Raw genomic sequence first — 25,103 nt, 5'->3', positions numbered from 1 at the left:
TCTGTGCTGTTGCAGTGGCAGTCGGCCATCTTACCAATCTTTGCGAAAGTCAAAATCTTGGAGTGCCATAAAAAATAACTGATTTTTTGGGTTGCTCGATGAGGATGGGATTCGAAACCCATGCATGCAGAGCACAATGGATTAGCAGTCCATCGCCTTAACCACTCGGCCACCTCATCCATTGGTACATAAGTGGCAGTATCCCCCCACAAACTGTAGCTGCTGCATGTAAAGCCATGATTGAAATCAATGAAAGTTAGGCATAGCAACGGCAGGGCCATGTGTCGATCCCATCGAGACATTTAACAAATGTGTTGTCAGGCTGAGTGGTCTAAAGTGCTTGATTAAGTGTGTGGAGGTGTCGGTTCAAATCCCACCGTTGAGGTTGCCCGTGGTAAAGCTATTCTTCAATACCTGAATCTTATCAGTCGCTCTAGGAGTGTGCAGGGATCCTAAATTCATGTGGGGCTATGCAAGAGAAGAAATAAAAAAACATTTGCGAAGAGGTTGGTTTTCCAATCTACACATGTAGTTCATCGCCTTCACCACTCAGATACCAAGTTCTGTGCTGTTGCAGTGGCAGTCGGCCATCTTACCAATCTTTGCGAAAGTCAAAATCTTGGAGTGCCATAAAAAATAACTGATTTTTTGGGTTGCTCGATGAGATTCGAACCCATGCATGCAGAGCACAATGGATTAGCAGTCCATCGCCTTAACCACTCGGCCACCTCATCCATTGGTACATAAGTGGCAGTATCCCCCACAAACTGTAGGTGCTGCATGTAAAGCCATGATTGAAATCAATGAAAGTTAGGCATAGCAACGGCAGGGCCATGTGTCGATCCCATCGAGACATTTAACAAATGTGTTGTCAGGCTGAGTGGTCTAAAGTGCTTGATTAAGTGTGTGGAGGTGTCGGTTCAAATCCCACCGTTGAGGTTGCCCGTGGTAAAGCTATTCTTCAATACCTGAATCTTATCAGTCGCTCTCGGAGTGTGCAGGGATCCTAAATTCATGTGGGGCTATGCAAGAGAAGAAATAAAAAAACATTTGCAAAGAGGTTGGTTTTCCAATCTACACACGTAGTTCATCGCCTTCACCACTCAGATACCAAGTTCTGTGCTGTTGCAGTGGCAGTCGGCTATCTTACCAATCTTTGCGAAAGTCAAAATCTTGGAGTGCCATAAAAATAACTGATTTTTTGGGTTGCTCGATGAGGATGGGATTCAAACCCATGCATGCAGAGCACAATGGATTAGCAGTCCATCGCCTTAACCACTCGGCCACCTCATCCATTGGTACATAAGTGGCAGTATCCCCCACAAACTGTAGGTGCTGCATGTAAAGCCATGATTGAAATCAATGAAAGTTAGGCATAGCAACGGCAGGGCCATGTGTCGATCCCATCGAGACATTTAACAAATGTGTTGTCAGGCTGAGTGGTCTAAAGTGCTTGATTAAGTGTGTGGAGGTGTCGGTTCAAATCCCACCGTTGAGGTTGCCCGTGGTAATGCTATTCTTCAATACCTGAATCTTATCAGTCGCTCTCGGAGTGTGCAGGGATCCTAAATTCATGTGGGGCTATGCAAGAGAAGAAATAAAAAAAACATTTGCGAAGAGGTTGGTTTTCCAATCTACACATGTAGTTCATCGCCTTCACCACTCAGATACCAAGTTCTGTGCTGTTGCAGTGGCAGTCGGCCTATCTTACCAATCTTTGCGAAAGTCAAAATCTTGGAGTGCAATAAAAAATAACTGATTTTTTGGGTTGCTCGATGAGGATGGGATTCAAACCCATGCATGCAGAGCACAATGGATTAGCAGTCCATCGCCTTAACCACTCGGCCACCTCATCCATTGGTACATAAGTGGCAGTATCCCCCACAAACTGTAGCTGCTGCATGTAAAGCCATGATTGAAATCAATGAAAGTTAGGCATAGCAACGGCAGGGCCATGTGTCGATCCCATCGAGACATTTAACAAATGTGTTGTCAGGCTGAGTGGTCTAAAGTGCTTGATTAAGTGTGTGGAGGTGTCGGTTCAAATCCCACCGTTGAGGTTGCCCGTGGTAAAGCTATTCTTCAATACCTGAATCTTATCAGTCGCTCTCGGAGTGTGCAGGGATCCTAAATTCATGTGGGGCTATGCAAGAGAAGAAATAAAAAAAACATTTGCGAAGAGGTTGGTTTTCCAATCTACACATGTAGTTCATCGCCTTCACCACTCAGATACCAAGTTCTGTGCTGTTGCAGTGGCAGTCGGCCTATCTTACCAATCTTTGCGAAAGTCAAAATCTTGGAGTGCCATAAAAAATAACTGATTTTTTGGGTTGCTCGATGAGGATGGGATTCGAACCCATGCATGCAGAGCACAATGGATTAGCAGTCCATCGCCTTAACCACTCAGCCACCTCATCCGATTGGTACATAAGTGGCAGTATCCCCCACAAACTGTAGGTGCTGCATGTAAAGCCATGATTGAAATCAATGAAAGTTAGGCATAGCAACGGCAGGGCCATGTGTCGATCCCATCGAGACATTTAACAAATGTGTTGTCAGGCTGAGTGGTCTAAAGTGCTTGATTAAGTGTGTGGAGGTGTCGGTTCAAATCCCACCGTTGAGGTTGCCCGTGGTAAAGCTATTCTTCAATACCTGAATCTTATCAGTCGCTCTCGGAGTGTGCAGGGATCCTAAATTCATGTGGGGCTATGCAAGAGAAGAAATAAAAAAAACATTTGCGAAGAGGTTGGTTTTCCAATCTACACATGTAGTTCATCGCCTTCACCACTCAGATACCAAGTTCTGTGCTGTTGCAGTGGCAGTCGGCCTATCTTACCAATCTTTGCGAAAGTCAAAATCTTGGAGTGCCATAAAAATAACTGATTTTTTGGGTTGCTCGATGAGGATGGGATTCGAACCCATGCATGCAGAGCACAATGGATAAGCAGTCCATCGCCTTAACCACTCGGCCACCTCATCCGATTGGTACATAAGTGGCAGTATGCCCCCACAAACTGTAGTTGCTGCATGTAAACCCATGATTGAAATCAATGAAAGTTAGGCATAGCAACGGCAGGGCCATGTGTCGATCCCATCGAGACATTTAACAAATGTGTTGTCAGGCTGAGTGGTCTAAAGTGCTTGATTAAGTGTGTGGAGGTGTCGGTTCAAATCCCACCGTTGAGGTTGCCCGTGGTAAAGCTATTCTTCAATACCTGAATCTTATCAGTCGCTCTCGGAGTGTGCAGGGATTCTATATTCATGTGGGGCTATGCAAGAGAAGAAATAAAAAAAACATTTGCGAAGAGGTTGGTTTTCCAATCTACACATGTAGTTCATCGCCTTCACCACTCAGATACCAAGTTCTGTGCTGTTGCAGTGGCAGTCGGCCATCTTACCAATCTTTGCGAAAGTCAAAATCTTGGAGTGCCATAAAAAATAACTGATTTTTTGGGTTGCTCGATGAGGATGGGATTCGAACCCATGCATGCAGAGCACAATGGATTAGCAGTCCATCGCCTTAACCACTCGGCCACCTCATCCATTGGTACATAAGTGGCAGTATCCCCCACAAACTGTAGCTGCTGCATGTAAAGCCATGATTGAAATCAATGAAAGTTAGGCATAGCAACGGCAGGGCCATGTGTCGATCCCATCGAGACATTTAACAAATGTGTTGTCAGGCTGAGTGGTCTAAAGTGCTTGATTAAGTGTGTGGAGGTGTCGGTTCAAATCCCACCGTTGAGGTTGCCCGTGGTAATGCTATTCTTCAATACCTGAATCTTATCAGTCGCTCTAGGAGTGTGCAGGGATCCTAAATTCATGTGGGGCTATGCAAGAGAAGAAATAAAAAAAACATTTGCGAAGAGGTTGGTTTTCCAATCTACACATGTAGTTCATCGCCTTCACCACTCAGATACCAAGTTCTGTGCTGTTGCAGTGGCAGTCGGCTATCTTACCAATCTTTGCGAAAGTCAAAATCTTGGAGTGCCATAAAAATAACTGATTTTTTGGGTTGCTCGATGAGGATGGGATTCGAACCCATGCATGCAGAGCACAATGGATAAGCAGTCCATCGCCTTAACCACTCGGCCACCTCATCCATTGGTACATAAGTGGCAGTATCCCCCACAAACTGTAGCTGCTGCATGTAAAGCCATGATTGAAATCAATGAAAGTTAGGCATAGCAACGGCAGGGCCATGTGTCGATCCCATCGAGACATTTAACAAATGTGTTGTCAGGCTGAGTGGTCTAAAGTGCTTGATTAAGTGTGTGGAGGTGTCGGTTCAAATCCCACCGTTGAGGTTGCCCGTGGTAAAGCTATTCTTCAATACCTGAATCTTATCAGTCGCTCTCGGAGTGTGCAGGGATCCTAAATTCATGTGGGGCTATGCAAGAGAAGAAATAAAAAAAACATTTGCGAAGAGGTTGGTTTTCCAATCTACACATGTAGTTCATCGCCTTCACCACTCAGATACCAAGTTCTGTGCTGTTGCAGTGGCAGTCGGCTATCTTACCAATCTTTGCGAAAGTCAAAATCTTGGAGTGCCATAAAAAATAACTGATTTTTTGGGTTGCTCGATGAGGATGGGATTCGAACCCATGCATGCAGAGCACAATGGATTAGCAGTCCATCGCCTTAACCACTCGGCCACCTCATCCATTGGTACATAAGTGGCAGTATCCCCCACAAACTGTAGCTGCTGCATGTAAAGCCATGATTGAAATCAATGAAAGTTAGGCATAGCAACGGCAGGGCCATGTGTCGATCCCATCGAGACATTTAACAAATGTGTTGTCAGGCTGAGTGGTCTAAAGTGCTTGATTAAGTGTGTGGAGGTGTCGGTTCAAATCCCACCGTTGAGGTTGCCCGTGGTAAAGCTATTCTTCAATACCTGAATCTTATCAGTCGCTCTCGGAGTGTGCAGGGATCCTAAATTCATGTGGGGCTATGCAAGAGAAGAAATAAAAAAAACATTTGCGAAGAGGTTGGTTTTCCAATCTACACATGTAGTTCATCGCCTTCACCACTCAGATACCAAGTTCTGTGCTGTTGCAGTGGCAGTCGGCTATCTTACCAATCTTTGCGAAAGTCAAAATCTTGGAGTGCCATAAAAAATAACAGATTTTTTGGGTTGCTCGATGAGGATGGGATTCGAACCCATGCATGCAGAGCACAATGGATTAGCAGTCCATCGCCTTAACCACTCGGCCACCTCATCCATTGGTACATAAGTGGCAGTATCCCCCACAAACTGTAGCTGCTGCATGTAAAGCCATGATTGAAATCAATGAAAGTTAGGCATAGCAACGGCAGGGCCATGTGTCGATCCCATCGAGACATTTAACAAATGTGTTGTCAGGCTGAGTGGTCTAAAGTGCTTGATTAAGTGTGTGGAGGTGTCGGTTCAAATCCCACCGTTGAGGTTGCCCGTGGTAAAGCTATTCTTCAATACCTGAATCTTATCAGTCGCTCTCGGAGTGTGCAGGGATCCTAAATTCATGTGGGGCTATGCAAGAGAAGAAATAAAAAAACATTTGCGAAGAGGTTGGTTTTCCAATCTACACATGTAGTTCATCGCCTTCACCACTCAGATACCAAGTTCTGTGCTGTTGCAGTGGCAGTCGGCTATCTTACCAATCTTTGCGAAAGTCAAAATCTTGGAGTGCCATAAAAATAACTGATTTTTTGGGTTGCTCGATGAGGATGGGATTCGAACCCATGCATGCAGAGCACAATGGATAAGCAGTCCATCGCCTTAACCACTCGGCCACCTCATCCATTGGTACATAAGTGGCAGTATCCCCCACAAACTGTAGCTGCTGCATGTAAAGCCATGATTGAAATCAATGAAAGTTAGGCATAGCAACGGCAGGGCCATGTGTCGATCCCATCGAGACATTTAACAAATGTGTTGTCAGGCTGAGTGGTCTAAAGTGCTTGATTAAGTGTGTGGAGGTGTCGGTTCAAATCCCACCGTTGAGGTTGCCCGTGGTAATGCTATTCTTCAATACCTGAATCTTATCAGTCGCTCTCGGAGTGTGCAGGGATCCTAAATTCATGTGGGGCTATGCAAGAGAAGAAATAAAAAAACATTTGCGAAGAGGTTGGTTTTCCAATCTACACATGTAGTTCATCGCCTTCACCACTCAGATACCAAGTTCTGTGCTGTTGCAGTGGCAGTCGGCTATCTTACCAATCTTTGCGAAAGTCAAAATCTTGGAGTGCCATAAAAAATAACTGATTTTTTGGGTTGCTCGATGAGGATGGGATTCGAACCCATGCATGCAGAGCACAATGGATTAGCAGTCCATCGCCTTAACCACTCGGCCACCTCATCCATTGGTACATAAGTGGCAGTATCCCCCACAAACTGTAGCTGCTGCATGTAAAGCCATGATTGAAATCAATGAAAGTTAGGCATAGCAACGGCAGGGCCATGTGTCGATCCCATCGAGACATTTAACAAATGTGTTGTCAGGCTGAGTGGTCTAAAGTGCTTGATTAAGTGTGTGGAGGTGTCGGTTCAAATCCCACCGTTGAGGTTGCCCGTGGTAATGCTATTCTTCAATACCTGAATCTTATCAGTCGCTCTCGGAGTGTGCAGGGATCCTAAATTCATGTGGGGCTATGCAAGAGAAGAAATAAAAAAAACATTTGCGAAGAGGTTGGTTTTCCAATCTACACATGTAGTTCATCGCCTTCACCACTCAGATACCAAGTTCTGTGCTGTTGCAGTGGCAGTCGGCCATCTTACCAATCTTTGCGAAAGTCAAAATCTTGGAGTGCCATAAAAAATTACTGATTTTTTGGGTTGCTCGATGAGGATGGGATTCGAACCCATGCATGCAGAGCACAATGGATTAGCAGTCCATCGCCTTAACCACTCGGCCACCTCATCCATTGGTACATAAGTGGCAGTATCCCCCACAAACTGTAGCTGCTGCATGTAAAGCCATGATTGAAATCAATGAAAGTTAGGCATAGCAACGGCAGGGCCATGTGTCGATCCCATCGAGACATTTAACAAATGTGTTGTCAGGCTGAGTGGTCTAAAGTGCTTGATTAAGTGTGTGGAGGTGTCGGTTCAAATCCCACCGTTGAGGTTGCCCGTGGTAAAGCTATTCTTCAATACCTGAATCTTATCAGTCGCTCTAGGAGTGTGCAGGGATTCTATATTCATGTGGGGCTATGCAAGAGAAGAAATAAAAAAAACATTTGCGAAGAGGTTGGTTTTCCAATCTACACATGTAGTTCATCGCCTTCACCACTCAGATACCAAGTTCTGTGCTGTTGCAGTGGCAGTCGGCTATCTTACCAATCTTTGCGAAAGTCAAAATCTTGGAGTGCCATAAAAATAACTGATTTTTTGGGTTGCTCGATGAGGATGGGATTCGAACCCATGCATGCAGAGCACAATGGATAAGCAGTCCATCGCCTTAACCACTCGGCCACCTCATCAATTGGTACATAAGTGGCAGTATCCCCCACAAACTGTAGCTGCTGCATGTAAAGCCATGATTGAAATCAATGAAAGTTAGGCATAGCAACGGCAGGGCCATGTGTCGATCCCATCGAGACATTTAACAAATGTGTTGTCAGGCTGAGTGGTCTAAAGTGCTTGATTAAGTGTGTGGAGGTGTCGGTTCAAATCCCACCGTTGAGGTTGCCCGTGGTAAAGCTATTCTTCAATACCTGAATCTTATCAGTCGCTCTCGGAGTGTGCAGGGATCCTAAATTCATGTGGGGCTATGCAAGAGAAGAAATAAAAAAAACATTTGCGAAGAGGTTGGTTTTCCAATCTACCCATGTAGTTCATCGCCTTCACCACTCAGATACCAAGTTCTGTGCTGTTGCAGTGGCAGTCGGCCATCTTACCAATCTTTGCGAAAGTCAAAATCTTGCAGTGCCATAAAAAAGTACAGATTTTTTGGGTTGCTCGATGAGGATGGGATTCAAACCCATGCATGCAGAGCACAATGGATTAGCAGTCCATCGCCTTAACCACTCGGCCACCTCATTCGTTGGTATACAAGTGGCAGTTGCCCCCACAAACTGTAGTTGCTGCATGTAAAGCCATGATTGAAATCAATGAAAGTTAGGCATAGCAACGGCAGGGCCATGTGTCGATCCCATCGAGACATTTAACAAATGTGTTGTCAGGCTGAGTGGTCTAAAGTGCTTGATTAAGTGTGTGGAGGTGTCGGTTCAAATACCACCTTTGAGGTTGCCCGTGGTAATGCTATTCTTCAATACCTGAATCTTATCAGTCGCTCTAGGAGTGTGCAGGGATTCTATATTCATGTGGGGCTATGCAAGAGAATAAATAAAATAAAACATTTGCGAAGAGATTGGTTTTCCTATCTACCCATGTAGTTCATCGCCTTAACTGATTATTTAATTCAAGGCTTTGTCATTTAAATTATATTGTGCACATTTTTCAGATCTGTCAACCTGCTCGGTGGTTGACAAGCATCTTTCCATCAAGCTGTTCCAGGCCTGGAGTGGCACGCTGGAACTTCCAGAGGCTTGTAGACCTGAAGCAGTGTGATGTGGTCCAAGTAATTATCAAACACACGTATGCACACTCACTCAATCAATCTGTTTTGTTGTATAATTATTTTGTCTTTTAGATCTTACACCCCTATTAGCTCAACCGTAGTCTTCACAGCTGCAGTCGTCTGCCCCTGCATCTGCTACACCGGCCACGACATGTAATTATCACATGCATGTATACACACATGCACACTCTCCCTCACTTTGGGCTCTATTCAATCACGTCCGCTTTAGCCGACATCCACATAGCGGTCGTTTGGCGGTGTCTGAGGTGGAACTGTGTATTTCTATATAACCTACACTTTCTTGTTCTGAACTTGTAGTGAGAGTAGGACGGGTGTAGTTTTGTGACAATGATCAAGAGCTGCTTATTACTGATTTGACAGATCAAACGCAGTTACACCTCAGACACCACCAAAACATCAGCTATGCGGGTGTCAGCTATCGCCGGTTAATGCTTGATCTGATTAAATTTAAGCATTACACTCATTCAGTCTATTTAGTTGTATGATTATTGTCAGTTAAGAAAATTGTGCCTCTCTCTCTTAGATCTGCCACCCCCAGCACCCAGCAGTTCAGCTGCAGTCACAGCAGTCTTCTGCTGTGGTATTTAATTTACCGGCTGCACCAGTTCTTACTACACTGGCCGTGAAGGGAGAAACTTTTGAGGATACCCAGATGGATACAGGTAATTCAGAATTATATTGCATATCCTCACCACACCAAAAGATGTACACACAAACATGTTGTTGAGCTGTATACTACTGTTACTTAGTGCATCTATCTTTCAGATCTGCCAATCTTTCCACCACTGTCTGACAGCCTTAACCAGAAGACACTGGGCCTATCAAGACTGACAAAGCAGAGATGGGTGGCTGACAAGGAAAAATAAAACATGCACTCACACACATTATCCACAATGTAAATAAGTTGTAAAGACTTGTTTATTTAACGATTGCACCATTTTATTTTAGGATTGGAGATATCTACTCCTTCTTATCCATTCTCAATATGTACATAATTATTCTAAATATCTATGAAATCAAAGCGTGATTGATAATATTGTTAAAGACTATGGCTTAATGTGTACAGTTTGAGGAAATTCTGTGTGCTTTTTTTCTGAGTCGAAAAACATGTCTCCCTCACACACATTAGACCCAATGTAAATAAATTGTAATAACTTATTTATTTTATGTATGCTCCATTTTATTTGAGAAAAATATATGCAATAAAGTATATTCACGTTTAAATCAGTCTTTGGTCTATTGGATATTTCTCTAAATACAATGTGTGACCAGAAGGAAGTTGGCAGACCTGCAACCCTTGGACTGTGTGTAGCTTTTGTGATCTGGAGCTGAAAAATAGAGAGATGGGGAGAGATAGGGAGGGAGGGAAGGAAGAGTGCAGTTTAAAGGTTTATCATTAATAACTGACAATTCTATAATGAATACATATTAGAATAATACAGTTGAAGTCAGAGGTTTACATACACCTTAGCCAAATACATTTAAACTCAGTTTTTCACAATTCCTGACATTTAATCCTAGCAAAAAGTCCCTGTCTTAGGTCAGTCAGGATCACCACTTTATTTTAAGAATGTGAAACGTCAGAATAATAGTAAAGAGAATGATTTATTTCAGCTTTTATTTCTTTCATCACAATCCCAGTGGGTTAGAAGTTTACATACACTCAATTAGTATTTGGTAGCATTGCCTTTAAATTGTTTAACTTGGGTCAAATGTTTCGGGTAGCCATCCACAAGCTTCCCACAATAAGTTGGGTGAATTTTGGCCCATTCCTCCTGACAGAGCTGGTGTAACTGAGTCAGGTTTGTAGGCCTCCTTGCTCGCACACGCTTTTTCAGTTCTGCCCACACATTTTATATAGGATTGAGGTCAGGGCTTTGTGATGGCCACTCCAATACCTTGACATTGTTGTCCTTAAGCCAATTTTCCACAACTTTTTAAATATGCTTGGGGTCATTGTCCATTTGGAAGACCCATTTGCTATCAAGCTTTAACTTCCTGACTGATGTCTTGCTTAAATATATCCACATAATTTCACTGCCTCATGATGCCATCTATTTTGTGAAGTGCACCAGTCCCTCCTGCAGCAAAGCACCCCCACAACATGATGCTGCCACACCCGTGTTTCACGGTTGGGATGGTGTTCTTCGGCTTGCAAGCATCCCCCTTTTTCCTCCAAACATAACGATGGTCATTATGGCCAAACAGTTCTATTTTTGTTTCATCAGACCAGAGGACATTTCTCCAAAACGTACGATCTTTGTTCCCATTGTCATGACGTTGGCCTGTGGGTAAGGTTTATGACCCCCCCCCCATAAATACCTTTCTCCCTTCCCCTCTCTCTCTGACTCTACTGAAGGACTGTTGAATAGCCTTTGTTAACTTCTTGGGGCTATGTGGGACGTTAGCGTGCCACCCGTGGCGCACCCTATCAACAGCAGGTGCATTTCAAGAGCGGCAAATTTGAAACCAAATAAATGTCAAAATTCAAATTTCTCAAACATACAACTAACTTACACCCTTTGAAAGATAAACATCTCCTTAATCTAACCACGTTGTCCGATTTCAAAAAGGTTTTACGGCGAAAGCATAAAGTTAGGTTATGTTAGGAGAGTACATTGACAATAGCTGTGTGTAATGTATTGTCAATTCAAAGACAGGCGTCACCAAAACCATAAAATCAGCTAAAATTATGCACTAACCTTTTACAATCTCCATCAGATGACACTCCTAGGACATTATGTTAGACAATGCATGCATTTTTAGTTCTATCAAGTTCATATTTATATCCAAAAACAGCATTTTACTATGGCGTTGATGTTCAGGAAATCGTTTCCCTCCAATAACCGGCAGTCAAGTCATGACAACAAAATAATTAATTAATATTAGAAAACATTGGTAAAATATTATATTGTCATTCAAAGAATTATAGATTTACATCTCTTGAACGCAATCGACTTGCCAGATTTAAAAATAACCTTACTGGGAAATCACACTTGGCAATAATCTGAGCACTGCGCCCAGAAAAATATGCTTTGCGATACAGACTAACCGCCATGTTGGAGAGATCTAAAATCGAAAATACTATGTAAATAATCCATTGCCTTTTGATTGTCTTCATCAGATGTCACTTCCAGGAATCCCAGGTCCATAACGAATGTAGTTTTGTTCAAAAAAGCTCATCATTTATCTCCAAAAAGCTCCGTGTTGTTAGCACATGATCTAAGCCAGCCGGACTTCACTTCACGAACGGAAAAAATATATTTACGTTCGTTCAAACATGTCAAACGTTGTATCGCATAAATCATTAGTGCCTTTTTTATCCAGAACATGAATAAAATTCAAGGCGGACGATTGCGTTCTCTTTTAAACCGTTTTGGAACGAGAGTACCCAACATGAACTTGCGCGCCAGGTGTCTAATGGGCCATCACCGTTCCATGGCTCTTGTTCGGTCAGATCTCACAGTATAAGACTCAAAACACTTTGTAAAGGCTGGTGACATCTAGTGGAAGCAATAGGAAGTGCCAAAACATTCCTCAGCCCCTTTGTTTTTCAATGGCATAGGCTTAAAGTAAATTCAACACATCAGGTATCCACTTCCTGTCAGAATCTGTCTCAGGGTTTTGCCTGCCAAATGAGTTCTGTTATACTCACAGACACCATTCAAACAGTTTTAGAAACTTTAGGGTGTTTTCTATCCATATATAATAAGTATATGCATATTCTAGTTACTGGGTAGGATTAGTAACCAGATTAAATCGGGTAAAAAAAAATTATCCAGCCGTGAAAATACTGCCCCCTATACCCTAACATAGGGTATAGGGGGCAGATTCTGAGAAGATTCTGTTCAGGAAGTACCCTGTCTGACCATTTCTTCCCCTTGTTGATTCTCTCTATCTATTACAAGGGATCTCTGCTGTTACGTGACACTTTCCACGTCTCCAATGGGCTCTCAGAGCCCAGGAAAAACCTGAATGACGTAATTCAAAGCCCTGGCTGAAACACAGGAGAGCTTTTGCTAAGTGGTCTATCAGCAGACAAAAGGCTTAGGCGCATGCACTGCCAGCCCCTGCCTTTCTGTTTTTCCCTCTGTTTACAGACACGCAGATTCCCGGTCGGAATATTATCGCTTTTCTACGAGATAAATTGCATAAAAATTGATTTTAAACAGCGGTTGACATGCTTCGAAGTACGGTAATGGAATATTTAGAATTTTTTTGTCACGTTATGCGCCATGCGCACGACCATGATTTACCATTCTGATAGTGTCTAGAACTCACGAACAAAACGTCGCTGATGGAACATAACGATGGATTATTTGGGACCAAACCTACATTTGTTATTGAAGTAGAAGTCCTGGGAGTGCATTCTGACGAAGAACAGGAAAGGTAAGACCATTTCTCTTATAGGAAATGTGATTTTGGTGAAGGTTAAACTGAGTGGGTGTCTAAATAGCTAGCCCGTGATGGCTGGGCTATGTACTTAGAATATTGCAAAATGTGCTTCATCCGAAAAGCTATTTTAAAATCGGACATATCGAGTGCATAGAGGAGTTCTGTATCTATAATTCTTAAAATAATTGTTATGCTTTTTGTGAACGTTTATCGTGAGTAATTTAGTAAATTGTTAGTAAATTCCCCGGAAGTTTGCGGGGGATATGCTAGTTCTGAACGTCACATGCTAATGTAAAAAGCTGTTTTTTTTATATAAATATGAACTTGATTGAACAGACATGCATGTATTGTATAACATAATGTCCTAGGTGTGTCATCTGATGAAGATCATCAAAGGTTAGTGCTGCATTTAGCTGTCTTCTGGGTTTTCGCGCCACGCCCATCATTGGATATTGGAGCAGACGTTCCGCTAGCGGAACATCTAGATGTAAGAGGTTAAAAGGACACACGTCAAGTACAGAACTAAGCCAACCTCGGCGTGAGCTTTGGTTGTGAATGGTAGGAACTTTGAACACATTCCCTACAGAAGTGATACTTCCTAGCCGTTGAGTTAGCAGCGGCCGCTGTAGACGTGGGCTAGGAAAGGACGGACGACGGATCCAGCCTAACACACGACGAAGATACCACAACGTATCCAATTTATCACCAGAGACATTCTTCCGAGGACCGGAAGATCTCTGTTGGCCAACCCAGCCAGCATATTTATTGCATTTTCCTTTTCCAAATGGGCGGTAATTTAGAATGCATAAGATACTGTATTTACGATAGCATAGCTGCTGTTTCTTTTGTTCCTCAGGCTTCCCGCTCTCTCATTCAAGCCCAACCCCCTTTCTTTGTGTAACAAGCCGCCATGTGTAACAAGCCGCCATGTTAGTTAGGTATTTAGTAAATAAATAATTAAACCCAATTTTGTATTGCTGATTCAACTTGTTAGCCAGCGTTCGTGAAGAAAACCAAGACTTTACAACTTTCATTATGAGACTGAAAATAATATGACGATTAATATTTACTGCTATCGATGTAAAATAATACTAAGTTTTTAATAGTTTATTCGGAAGATAACGGCTCTATAAACACTCTTCCGTGGTGTCCCGACTTTCTAGTTAATTACATTTACATGATTAGCTAATCAGGTGATATTAATTACAGAGAAAGAATTTTATAGGATAGCATGTCGTATCACTTAATCCGGCATAGCCAAAGACACGACATCATGTGCAGTTGCAAACCGTAGTCTGGCTTTTTTATGGCGGTTTTGGAGCAGTGGATAAACAGTTGAAGTCTGGAGTTTACATACACTTAGGTTGGAGTCATTAAAACTAATTTTTCAACCACTCCCCAAATTTCTTGTTAACGATCTATAGTTTTGGCAAGTTGGTTAGGACATCTACTTTGTGCATGACAAGTAATTTTTCCAACAATTGTTCACAGACAGATTATTTCACTTATAATTCACTGTATCACAATTCCAGTGGGTCAGAAGTTTACATACACTAAGTTGACTGTGCCTTTAAATAGCTTGGAAAATTCCCTAAAATGATGTCATGGCTTTAGAAGCTTCTGATAGGCTAATTGACATCATTTGAGTCAATTGGAGGTGTACTTGTGGATGTATTTCAAGGCCTACGTTCAAACTCAGTGCCTCTTTGCTTGACATCATGGGGGGAAAAAAATCAACCAAGACCTCAGAAAAACAATTGTAGACCTCCCAAGTCTGTTTGATCCTTGGGAGCAATTTCCAAATGCCTGAAGGTATCACGTTCATCTGTACAAACAATAGTATGCAAGTATAAACACCATGGGACCACGCAGCCATCATACCGCTCAGGAAGGAGACACGTTCTGTCTCCTAGAGATGAACGCACTGTGGTGCGGAAAGTGCAAATCAATCCCAGAACAACAGCAAAGGACCTTGTGAAGATGCTGGAGGAAACAGGTACAAAAGTATCTATATCCACAGTAAAACAAGTCCAATATCGACATAACCTGAAAGGCCGCTCAGCAAGGAAGAAGCCACTGCTCCAAAATCACCATAAAAAAAGTCCGACTACGGTTTGCAACTGCACATGGGGACAAAGATCGTACTTTTTGGAGAAATGTCCTCTGGTCTGATGAAACAAAAATAGAACTGTTTGGCCATAATGACCATTGTTATGTTTGGAGGTAAAAGGGGGAGGCTTGCAAGCCCGAAGAACACCATCCCAACCGTGAAGCACGGGGGTGGCAGCATCATGTTGTGGGGGTGCTTTGCTGCAGGAGGGACTGGTGCACTTCACAAAATAGATGGCATCATGAGGTAGAAAAATTATGTGAATACATTGAAGCAACATTTCAATACATCAGTCAGGAAGTTAAAGCTTGGTCGCAAATGGGTCTTCCAAATGGACAATGACCCCAAGCATATTTAAAAAGTTGTGGAAAATTGGCTTAAGGACAACAATGTCAAGGTATTGGAGTGGCCATCACAAAGCCCTGACCTCAATCCTATAGAGAATTTGTGGGCAGACCTGAAAAAGCGTGTGCGAGCAAGGAGGCCTACAAACCTGACTCAGTTACACCAGCTCTGTCAGGAGGAATGGGCCAAAATTCACCCAACTTATTGTGGGAAGCTTGTGGATGGCTACCCGAAACATTTGACCCAAGTTAAACAATTTAAAGGCAATGCTACCAAACACTAATTGAGTGTATGTAAACTTCTAACCCACTGGGAATGTGATGAAAGAAGTAAAAGCTGAAATAAATCATTCTCTCTACTATTATTCTGACATTTCACATTCTTAAAATAAAGTGGGGATCCTATCTGACCTAAGACAGGGAATTTCTACTAGGATTAAATGTCAGGAATTGTGAAAAACAGTTTAAATGTATTTGGCTAAGGTGTATGTAAACTTCCGACTTCAACTGTAGATACTTTTGTACCTGTTTCCTCCAGCATCTTCACAAGGTCCTTTGCTGTTGTTCTGGGAATGATTTGCACTTTTCGCACCAAAGTACGTTCATATCTAGGAGACAGAACGCGTCTCCTTCCTGAGCGGTATGACGGCTGCATGGTCCCATGGTGTTTATACTTGCGTACTATTGTTTGTATCGATGAACGTGGTACTTTCAGGCGTTTGGAAATTGCTCCCAAGGTTGAACCAGGCTTGTGGAGGTCTACAATTTTTTCTGAGGTCTTGGCTGATTTATTTTGATTTTCTCATGATGTCAAGCAAAGAGGCACTGAGTTTGAAGGTAGGCCTTGAAATACATCCACAAGTACACCTCCAATTGACTCAAATAATGTCAATTAGCCTATCAGAAGCTTCTAAAGCCATGACATAATTTTCGGGAATTTTCCAAGCTGTGTAAAAGGCACAGTCAACTTAGTGTATGTAAACTTCTGACCCACTGGAATTGTGATACAGTGAATTATAAGTGAAATAATCTGTATGTAAACAATTGTTGGAAAAATTACTTGTGTCATGCACAAAGTAAATGTCCTAACCGACTTGCCAAAACTATAGTTTGACTCCAACTGTACATAAGAGTGACCAATAGTTACTGTATTGTGATTGTTTAGTGTTTTATTTACTTAATCAAGTAGTGCACCAAGGAGGGATCGAACCGTGTCTCAAAAGCAGCAGAAAAGGTCAAATAAGATCACCAACATTTCCGTTACGCCTATACACGACTGGCCCCCGCGTGGAACAGCGGGTTAACTGCCTTGTTCAGGGGCAGAACAACATTTTTACCTGGTCAGCTCGAGGATTACTGGCCCAACGCTCTAACCACTAGGCTACCTGCACCTATAGCCAGGTGTAGCAGGATTCACTCCATGGTGCTGAAAAAGCTCTGCTGTTTATGTAGGCCCTAACAGTTTGTGGTCACTGTTATAGTACAATTAATGTATTGTTTAGTGTTGTGGCTTTGCTGCATGCATCTAAACCATATATGTTGATTTTTTTGCCGCACCAAGATTTACATACTAAAATCCCCACTGTCTGTGGGTGTCACTGAGCAGGTTGATAGCCCATTTAATTGACCCAAGATCCATAGATAAAATACTGAATTGTGAGGTAATTTCCCCCAGTTAAAGTCCCACAATAAGAGATACGACGCTAATATTTGTGAAAACTCTTCACAGTTGTGTTCTGTCAGTCGAGGCTGGTGACTTGAAACATTGAGGAGGATGGGAGACCCACGATATAGGCGCGGAACGCACAGAGATGAAAATGCATGTTTCAAAAATCATCAAAGACTAATTATTTTAACCTAAAGCATTTAATAGACATTTACAGTACAATATTATGGGAAATGTGAATGAGAGGGCTACTTACACAGTGTTGGGAATGGATCACAGCAGTGATTGAATGAGGGTATGAGGCATGAGTTGAGATGTTCAGAGGCTTGACTTCAGTGCAGGACAGTGGTTGTGGTGTTCATAGTCTTCAGTACATCATGGATGGATGGTGTTGGAGAAGAGCTCAACTTTTCCACTGAGGGCAGGACAGGATTTGACTGGGAAGACAAAAAACAATAACACACTACACAGTTCGACAAAAGAGCTAAGAATGAGTTAGTCCAAGTGAGGAGTAAAATCATTGATGTGTAATAATGTGATCGTGTTTGTGTGTGTGATTGACTCTACATACAGTACAATAATAAGAGAAAACTATAGGGGCACTCACAGTACTTGGAGAGGAAACATTCAGTGTGCCAGTTGATGAACGGGCACATGAGATGTGGCTTTAGTTTATGTCAGGAGAGCATTGACAATGGTAGTGGAGTGGAGTGGAGGGGTCATCACCTCTTGATCAGGGAAGAGGGAAATTAGCTGTAAATACAAATAGCAGATGCATTCCATTACAGCTGCACCATTGTATGTTTGGGCAATGAGTTTCTCCATGAAGTTAAACTCCAACATCTCCAAATTCAAAATTACAATGCTCGTCTTTCATAATTTGGTCAGATATACTTGGATGTGTAGTGTTAGTATTTTTTGCTGGCATGTCATGCCTAAGTCTGCTAATCTTGCCAAATAAAAAATAATTTAAGTATTTGGCAATATCAGTGGGTTTTCAATGAAGGATGGAGTGGAGTTGACCTTTTTGCCCAAAATGTAATTTAAGGTGCTCCAAAGCGTTTTACTATCATTCTTTAAGTAATTTATCGTTGTTTCTTCTTTTAATTTAGTTTAGCCACATGATTTCTCAATTTACAGTACGTTTGCCAATCGGTTGTACAGCCAGACCTATTTGCCATCTCTTTTGCCTCATCCCTCTCAACCATACAATTTTTCAATTCCTCATCAATCCACGAGGATTTAACAGTTTTTTGTCATTGTCTTAATGGGTGCATGCTTATTAGTAACTGGGATAAGCAATTTCATAAATGTGTCAAGTGCAGCGTCTGGTTGCTCATCATTACACACCACAGACCAACAAATACTCTTCACATCAACAACATAGCAATCACAACAAAACGTATTGTATGACCTCTTATACGCAATATTTGGCCCAGCCTTTGGAACTTTGGTTTTCCTAGATATAGTTACTATATTGTGATCACTACATCTGATGGATTTCGATACTGCTTTCAAACTAATTTCGGCAGAATTAGTAAAGACATGATCAATACATGTTGAGGATTTCATTCCTGTACTGTTTAACTACCCTGGTAGGTTGATAACCTGTACCAGGTTGCAGGTACTAGTTACAGTTTGAAGCTCTCTCTTGAGTGGGTATCCCAATGAAAGCCAGTCAATATTTAAAATCACCCAGAAAGTATACCGCTCTATTGATATCACATACATTATCAAGCATTTCACACGTTATCCAGATACTGACTGTTAGCACTTGGTGGTCTATAGCAGCTTCCTACCAGAATGGGCTTTAGGTGAGGCAGGTGAACCTGTAGCCATATTACTTCAACATGAGAAATTCTAAGCTTTACCATGATGTGGTTCTAAATATAGACCGCAACACTGGCATTTCTGTCTTTTCTGTAAATGTTATAACCTTCTACTGCTACCACTGTATCAAAGGTATTATCTAAGTGAGTTTCAGAGATTGTCAGAATATGAATGTCATCTGTAAATAGCAAATTATTGATTTTGTGAAACTTGTTTCTTAAGCGACATATGTTGACCTGGGCTATTTTTAACACTTTTCTGGGATATTTTTCTTGCTTTCTGGGAAGCTTAGCAGAGGTAGACATGCTCAGGTTATTTTTGTTAGTGCAGGGTGAGCTGCAAAAAGTAGACTTCCTACTAGGGCACACCACATCAGTGATAATAGTATTACTCTGGTTCATAGGCATATGCTTACTGCATACAATAGCTGTAGGATCAGCAGAGGCATTCCGGGCAGTAAGAGGGACATAAACTAGGTTACTTACATTGTGTCTTCTAACTCCTCTAGGATAATGTACATTTGCTGAAGCTTTATGACAACTCAGTGACACAATGGTAGGGATTAAATGAGCTGGACTTGGGTCATTGATAAGTCATTGTCTCAACGCAGCCTTATAATGCTGTGAAAGGATCCAGGAACACAAATTATTTGGTTGGATCCCATCCTCCTTATAATACGAGCTTTGTTTCCAGAAGGTATCAAAATAGTCAATAAATGTTACACCCACAGAGCTGCAATAGTCTTGTAGCCAGTTATGGTGGGCTAAAAGTCTGCTGAACCGTTCAATGCCACGATTTAGGGAGGGCACAGGGCCAGGTATTATGGGGTGTTAGTTGGTCAAGTAGAGACGTAATCAGTTCATTAAAATCCATCTTCAGCTGTTCTGAGCTGCCCTTCATAATGTCATTTGACCCCGCATGAACCATGACAGTATCAGCCTCAGGTGACTGACTCACAGCCTCGGGAAGCAACCTGGTGATATCCTGAACATTTGCCCCAGGAAAACACAAAGTCATTGCCCCAGGTACAGATATATGCCTCACCATCGAGTCCCAAGCAGAATCAAATTTGTTTTCACTGTTGCATGCTGACAGTCCAAGGGAACAAACATTTCCCAGCTTTGCCAGGGACTTGGATGCTCCCTCCATGGCTTCGGACACCCCCATCAGCCCTCTGCACAACTGTGTTGTTGTCTGTTTCTCGTTGAATGTGCGAGTGAGAGAGAAGCGCATGGGGGTGGGTGATGTCCGGGCTCGGTTATCAGAGGCGGGTTCCTGGCTGTTCCTTTCTATGCACCGGCCCGGTTGCTTGATAGTGTTCGGTGTCCCCAGTGTCTAGTCGTGGGGGATACAAAACATACAATTACATAATGTATTGGCCAACAATTGGAGTCACACTCATACACTGGAAATTAGCACTTTCCTTTAGTAGTTTTATAGAGAGAGTTTTATGTGTTGACCTCTTCGTGGCCTGGCTCAGTTGTTGGTATCCAGGTACTAAAGCATCTGGGGCCAAAAAGTTTAATGAAAAAAGTTGAGCGAGGAAAAAACTAAGACATTGGTAAATGTGTTAAATGCTAAGTTTTGATTAAAGAGTTATTATAAGTAAAAAACGAAACATTTGGCAGGTAGCCAAGTCACAACAAACAGCACATCAGCACAATGAGGAAGTGCATTTGCAGAGTAGCCTAATGATGAGGGGCAGGTGTGCATAATGATGGGTTGCCAGGACCGGCGGTTAGTCGTTTTTTTGTGAAACGCACCAAACCCTAACCCTCAATGAATACAGCGAACCGCAACCGCGGATATCATACGCAAGAGATGTCCTGTTTAATCTCCGGCCCTTTGCTGCAAGTCTACAGTACACTGCAATGGAATACCACCATTAATAAAATCAGAGTGTTCCCAAGGAAAGGCTTCTAAACGTGGAAGCGTGGCAGTAGAGGAGGAATTCGGGAATCGGATTAAAAACAGCCCTTCAGACATCTATTATGCATGGAAATGTACAAAGCATAAGGAATAAGACTGATGAACTATGGGCTTGTACCCAATACCGCTCAGAGAACCGACAATCCTGTTTGATCACTCTGAGACCCGTTTACGGAACAGGATCCCGACTCCATTGTGGAGTTGCATGGCAGAATATTTCAAATGGACCAAATCTTTAGTAAGAGAGTTTGTGCATTCGTCAATGAGAAAGGTTGCAATCATTCCCATATTACAACTGAGCATAAGGTCTGTAATAAAGACATTGCTTAACCTACAGCCATACTACCTGCTACGGGAAATATATCAGGCCCGATGATTTATTGTTTACATAGCCCCCTCTGCTGACACCCAAATAGCTGCCGACATGATTCCTGACCTTGTATCACAGCCTGAAACAGTCACCCGAAGCTGTAAAGCAGATCCTGGGAGACTAACATGTGCAATCTGAACACTTACCATCATATCACCAATATGTTACATGTCCTACCCGAAATGAAGCCTGTCTGGACATCTATTATGTTCACATCCCAGGTGCGTATTTTTCCAAGGGACTACCCAATCTTGGGGGTTCAGATCATAACATGGTTCAGCTCCTCCAAGTCTACAAAGCGCGTCTGCAGTGAGAGAAGGCTAAATAAGTAGAGATTAAAAGCTGGACTCCTGAAGTCCTCCAGGACTGTTTTGAGTCCACTGACTGGGAGGCCCTGATAGACAGCGCCGATGACCTGGAAGAGGCAGCGGATACTGTCTCCGAGTACATCCGTTTCTGTGAGGATCTCATTATTCCCAAAAAGAAAGTTAATATCTTTCCCAATAATGACCCGTGGGTAAATTGGGAATTAAAAGAGCTCCTCATCCAGAAAAAAGGGTGTTTACATCAGGTGGCAATAAAGAGGAAAGGAAAAATATTCAGAGGCAACTTAAAAGCAAGGCAGCATACAAATACAAATTAGAGAACCTTTTCAAGGACAGTAGGAAAGCCTGGAAAGGGCTACAAACAATCACAGGCTACAAAGCAAATAGACATATGACTGTCAAAAATGACCTTGCTTTGCAAATTATTTGAACAGCTTCCATTGTAGGTTTGACATGTGTGTTTTTACGTCGCAGCAGAAAGTGGCCTTGGACAGTATAGACAGCATACCAGCTGTTGATATACAGATTTCTGTGAATGACTGTCATGTTTATTATGAGGCGAAATCCTCCCAGATTGCAGTTCCTAGGGCTTCCACTAGATGTCAACAGTCTTTAGAAAGAGTTTCAGGCATGTTTTTGGAAAAATTTGCTAGAATTTTAGTTTTTCTAAGTGGCTCCCATTTTGGCTGTAGTGTTTTCATGCGCGTGGATGAGAGCGCGTTCTTTGTTGTTTATCTCCGGTAAAGACAATCACGATTCTCCGTCTTAAATTTTATCATTTATTTACATATTAGGGTACCTGAGGTTTGATTATAAACGCTGTTTGACTTGTTTGTAGAAGTTTATTGGTAACGTTTGGGATTCATTTTGGAGGGAAACCGGTGGATTATTGAATGAAGCGCGCCAGCTAAACTGAGTTTTTGGGGACATAATGTAGTACTTTATCGAACAAAAGTACCATTTGTGATGTAGCTGGGACCTTTTGGAGTGCCAACAGAAGAAGATCTTCAAAGGTAAGGCATTTATTATATCGCTATTTCTGACTTTCGTGGCGCACCTGCCTGGTGGAAAAATGTTTTCATGCTTTTGTATGCGGGGCGCTGTCCTCAGATAATCGCATGGTGTGCTTTCAACGTAAAGCCTTTTTGAAATTGGCTGGATTAACAAGAAGTTAAGCTTTATTTTGATGTATGACACTTGTATTTTCATGAATGATAAATATTTATATTTCTGTCATTTGAATGTCGCACTCTGCAATTTCACCGGATGTTGTCGAGGTGGGTCGCTAGCGGAACGCCTGCGCCAGAAAGGTTAAGAAAACCAAAGAGATGGAAATCAATTTCAAATTGAACAAAACTCCACTACCCCCTACGAAGATCAATGGGGAATCAGTCGATAGTGACCACATATAAGTACCTGGGAATCGAAATAGACAAACTGAAATTCAATGACTGTGCCTTTGCAAAGGTAAAGTAGTTGCAACAGATTAAAAAAATGTATGCAAACAACCATTTTAATGTTGACCGCCATATCTTTATAGAACAAATGTTCTATAAAATCTGTCCTGCAGAGTGTGCTGTCCTTTGGTCTGATATGCGAGTTCGGAAACATGCAAGTGCAAGACCAAGTCAAGCTTCAGCGCTTAAGATGGCAGGAAGGATAATTGGTATAGATCAAGAATCAGCCACCAACCTGTACACAAAACTTGAAAGCATTTTACAGGACAGCACTCATCCCCTTCACTCAAAATGAATTCACAGCAGCAGCTGGACAAGATGAAAGAGACTTCTTCAATAGAAAATTAAAACAGATAGATAAGGGGACTCTGATTCCAACAGCCATTAGGCTGTATAATAAATAGTCTATCCCTCGAGTATACAGCATATTGCACTTTCACTTTAAATGTGTAGCTATAGCACTTTGAATAAATTATTTTGTGTAGTTTGTGTTTTCATGTACTCTCTTTTTAAGTACATGACCAAAATAATTTCCCCCTGGTGGTAAAATAAAATTGATCTGACTCTCTGAATCTCGTAGACGTGACAATTGCCCCCAAATGACGCGAGGCTCCAGCTGCAGGATGACAACGGCCAGGAGGACAGCCCCAAGGGCGAGGAGCGGGCAGGTCTGGACTGCGATTTTTATTTATTTATTTTTTACATCCGGCACCGACAGATGGTTGCCTCGCTTCGCGTTCTTAGGAAACTATGCAGTATTTAGTTTTTTTATCTATTATTTCTTACACTGTTACCCCATTGCATTGTATTTTTTATGTTTCACATTCACACTATGTGCCTGAAACAAAACCAAATAACCAATCAAGTACCTTTTGAGAATTTCACCTTCCATTTCACCACACAGTTCTTCAAATATTTGCCTGAAGAACTTGTATTCAATAGCTCAGGATGTAACAAAGTACGACAACTACTATGTCTGAGCAACAGGAGTAACAGCGTATAATTTCAATGTTTTTGTATTGCCGTCGGTCTGTTAAAGCATTCCCATGGCATTGATCTATCGAGATCAGTTTTTATGTCCTTCACTTGTTGTCGTTGTGTTATTTATAGGGAATGAGAGGAATATCGGATGATTGGTTTTCTAAATAGACACAGAAATATTCAGTAGGACATTCCATTAGTGTGGTTTACTATAACTGTACACAATATGGCCAGTAGGTGTTGCTTTAACTACAACTTTAAAGAAACCTGCAGCTAGTTCTTCTCTCTCGGTCTCTTTACCCCCCTCTCTCTCACTTCACGCTCTCCCTCTTTCCCTTTCTTGATCTCCATCTCCCTCCCTGTCTAATTAGGTGGAGGGTCAGAGTGCGTGAATGTTTCATTAGTGTGTGCCTCTATTTGGCTCCTGGGAGTGTGTGGTTGTCGCTCTTTACCTCTCCGCTCTCTCCCACTGCTCAGGTAAGACATTTGATGTTGGTGTGGTTGTGAATTTCTGAAATAAATCAGGACTTGAATAGCAAAAAGACTAAAGACTTCAGTTACGAAGTATGGTGTTGAAGTTTGATACCTTGGTTACTCCTATATGGTAATAGTACTGTATGTCAGTATCCCACACATCTATACAACATCAACTGTAGCTGATACTGTCTAAAGACATATTTATGATCCTCATAATCTGGGAAAGCTGAACTACCAGAACCCCTCTTCCAAATCTAGAATGTTCTTTATACCATCATGACCTCTGATCCCAGTATTGAATGTTCTTGAACTCTAAACCTTTTTACAGTAGCCTGGAATGGTCTCCAAACATTATATCATCATTGCCAGAACACACTAGAAAATACTCCAGGAATATAACCTTGTTTCTAATTCTTGTCTGTCATTTAAAAAGTAATTGCCAACAAATGTGAAACTAAGAGGACAGAATATTGTGCTTCTCAAGGGACCCTAGATCAGCTCTTCCTGCTAAATACCATTCACAGAAACGATGAAGGCGCGGAATGTAGAAATCTGACACTAGACTGACTGTCCTCCTCTAGCTCACTTCTCCCTGCCTTGGTCAGTGGAGGAGGTCTGGGGGGGCCTGGGTTC

General features: G+C 42.1%; 1 long non-coding RNA gene and 14 other non-coding genes across 16 annotated transcripts; all 15 read right to left on the bottom strand.

Annotated features, from left to right (window-relative positions):
• Window positions 1–96: 96 nt before the first annotated feature.
• On the bottom strand, window positions 97–179 carry trnas-gcu (transfer RNA serine (anticodon GCU)). The gene has a single exon. It is a non-coding gene; the product is annotated as a tRNA-Ser (tRNA).
• A 1,032-nt stretch (window positions 180–1,211) lies between these two features.
• trnas-gcu (transfer RNA serine (anticodon GCU)) lies at window positions 1,212–1,293 on the bottom strand. Its single transcript has one exon. It is a non-coding gene; the product is annotated as a tRNA-Ser (tRNA).
• Window positions 1,294–1,773: 480 nt separating this feature from the next.
• trnas-gcu (transfer RNA serine (anticodon GCU)) lies at window positions 1,774–1,855 on the bottom strand. The gene has a single exon. It is a non-coding gene; the product is annotated as a tRNA-Ser (tRNA).
• Window positions 1,856–2,335: 480 nt separating this feature from the next.
• Window positions 2,336–2,417, bottom strand: trnas-gcu (transfer RNA serine (anticodon GCU)). The gene has a single exon. It is a non-coding gene; the product is annotated as a tRNA-Ser (tRNA).
• A 480-nt stretch (window positions 2,418–2,897) lies between these two features.
• trnas-gcu (transfer RNA serine (anticodon GCU)) lies at window positions 2,898–2,979 on the bottom strand. Its single transcript has one exon. It is a non-coding gene; the product is annotated as a tRNA-Ser (tRNA).
• A 481-nt stretch (window positions 2,980–3,460) lies between these two features.
• On the bottom strand, window positions 3,461–3,542 carry trnas-gcu (transfer RNA serine (anticodon GCU)). Its single transcript has one exon. It is a non-coding gene; the product is annotated as a tRNA-Ser (tRNA).
• A 478-nt stretch (window positions 3,543–4,020) lies between these two features.
• trnas-gcu (transfer RNA serine (anticodon GCU)) lies at window positions 4,021–4,102 on the bottom strand. Its single transcript has one exon. It is a non-coding gene; the product is annotated as a tRNA-Ser (tRNA).
• Window positions 4,103–4,581: 479 nt separating this feature from the next.
• trnas-gcu (transfer RNA serine (anticodon GCU)) lies at window positions 4,582–4,663 on the bottom strand. The gene has a single exon. It is a non-coding gene; the product is annotated as a tRNA-Ser (tRNA).
• A 479-nt stretch (window positions 4,664–5,142) lies between these two features.
• Window positions 5,143–5,224, bottom strand: trnas-gcu (transfer RNA serine (anticodon GCU)). The gene has a single exon. It is a non-coding gene; the product is annotated as a tRNA-Ser (tRNA).
• A 477-nt stretch (window positions 5,225–5,701) lies between these two features.
• trnas-gcu (transfer RNA serine (anticodon GCU)) lies at window positions 5,702–5,783 on the bottom strand. The gene has a single exon. It is a non-coding gene; the product is annotated as a tRNA-Ser (tRNA).
• A 478-nt stretch (window positions 5,784–6,261) lies between these two features.
• Window positions 6,262–6,343, bottom strand: trnas-gcu (transfer RNA serine (anticodon GCU)). The gene has a single exon. It is a non-coding gene; the product is annotated as a tRNA-Ser (tRNA).
• A 479-nt stretch (window positions 6,344–6,822) lies between these two features.
• Window positions 6,823–6,904, bottom strand: trnas-gcu (transfer RNA serine (anticodon GCU)). Its single transcript has one exon. It is a non-coding gene; the product is annotated as a tRNA-Ser (tRNA).
• A 478-nt stretch (window positions 6,905–7,382) lies between these two features.
• trnas-gcu (transfer RNA serine (anticodon GCU)) lies at window positions 7,383–7,464 on the bottom strand. Its single transcript has one exon. It is a non-coding gene; the product is annotated as a tRNA-Ser (tRNA).
• Window positions 7,465–7,943: 479 nt separating this feature from the next.
• trnas-gcu (transfer RNA serine (anticodon GCU)) lies at window positions 7,944–8,025 on the bottom strand. The gene has a single exon. It is a non-coding gene; the product is annotated as a tRNA-Ser (tRNA).
• A 1,451-nt stretch (window positions 8,026–9,476) lies between these two features.
• LOC115154998 (uncharacterized) lies at window positions 9,477–20,160 on the bottom strand. Of its 2 annotated transcripts, XR_003867982.1 has the most exons (4): window positions 19,975–20,160; window positions 17,708–17,853; window positions 17,357–17,537; window positions 9,477–9,913 (listed from the first exon to the last, which is right to left on the bottom strand). It is a non-coding gene; the product is annotated as an uncharacterized LOC115154998 (long non-coding RNA). The 2 variants fall into 2 exon arrangements; XR_003867981.1 differs by lacking the exon at window positions 19,975–20,160 and having other exon boundaries at window positions 17,708–17,954.
• Window positions 20,161–25,103: the final 4,943 nt, after the last annotated feature.

Source organism: Salmo trutta, chromosome 19, assembly GCF_901001165.1.
Source record: "Salmo trutta chromosome 19, fSalTru1.1, whole genome shotgun sequence".
In the NCBI taxonomy this organism is placed as follows: Eukaryota; Metazoa; Chordata; class Actinopteri; order Salmoniformes; family Salmonidae; genus Salmo; species Salmo trutta.
This window is presented reverse-complemented; position numbering and strand designations above follow the sequence as displayed.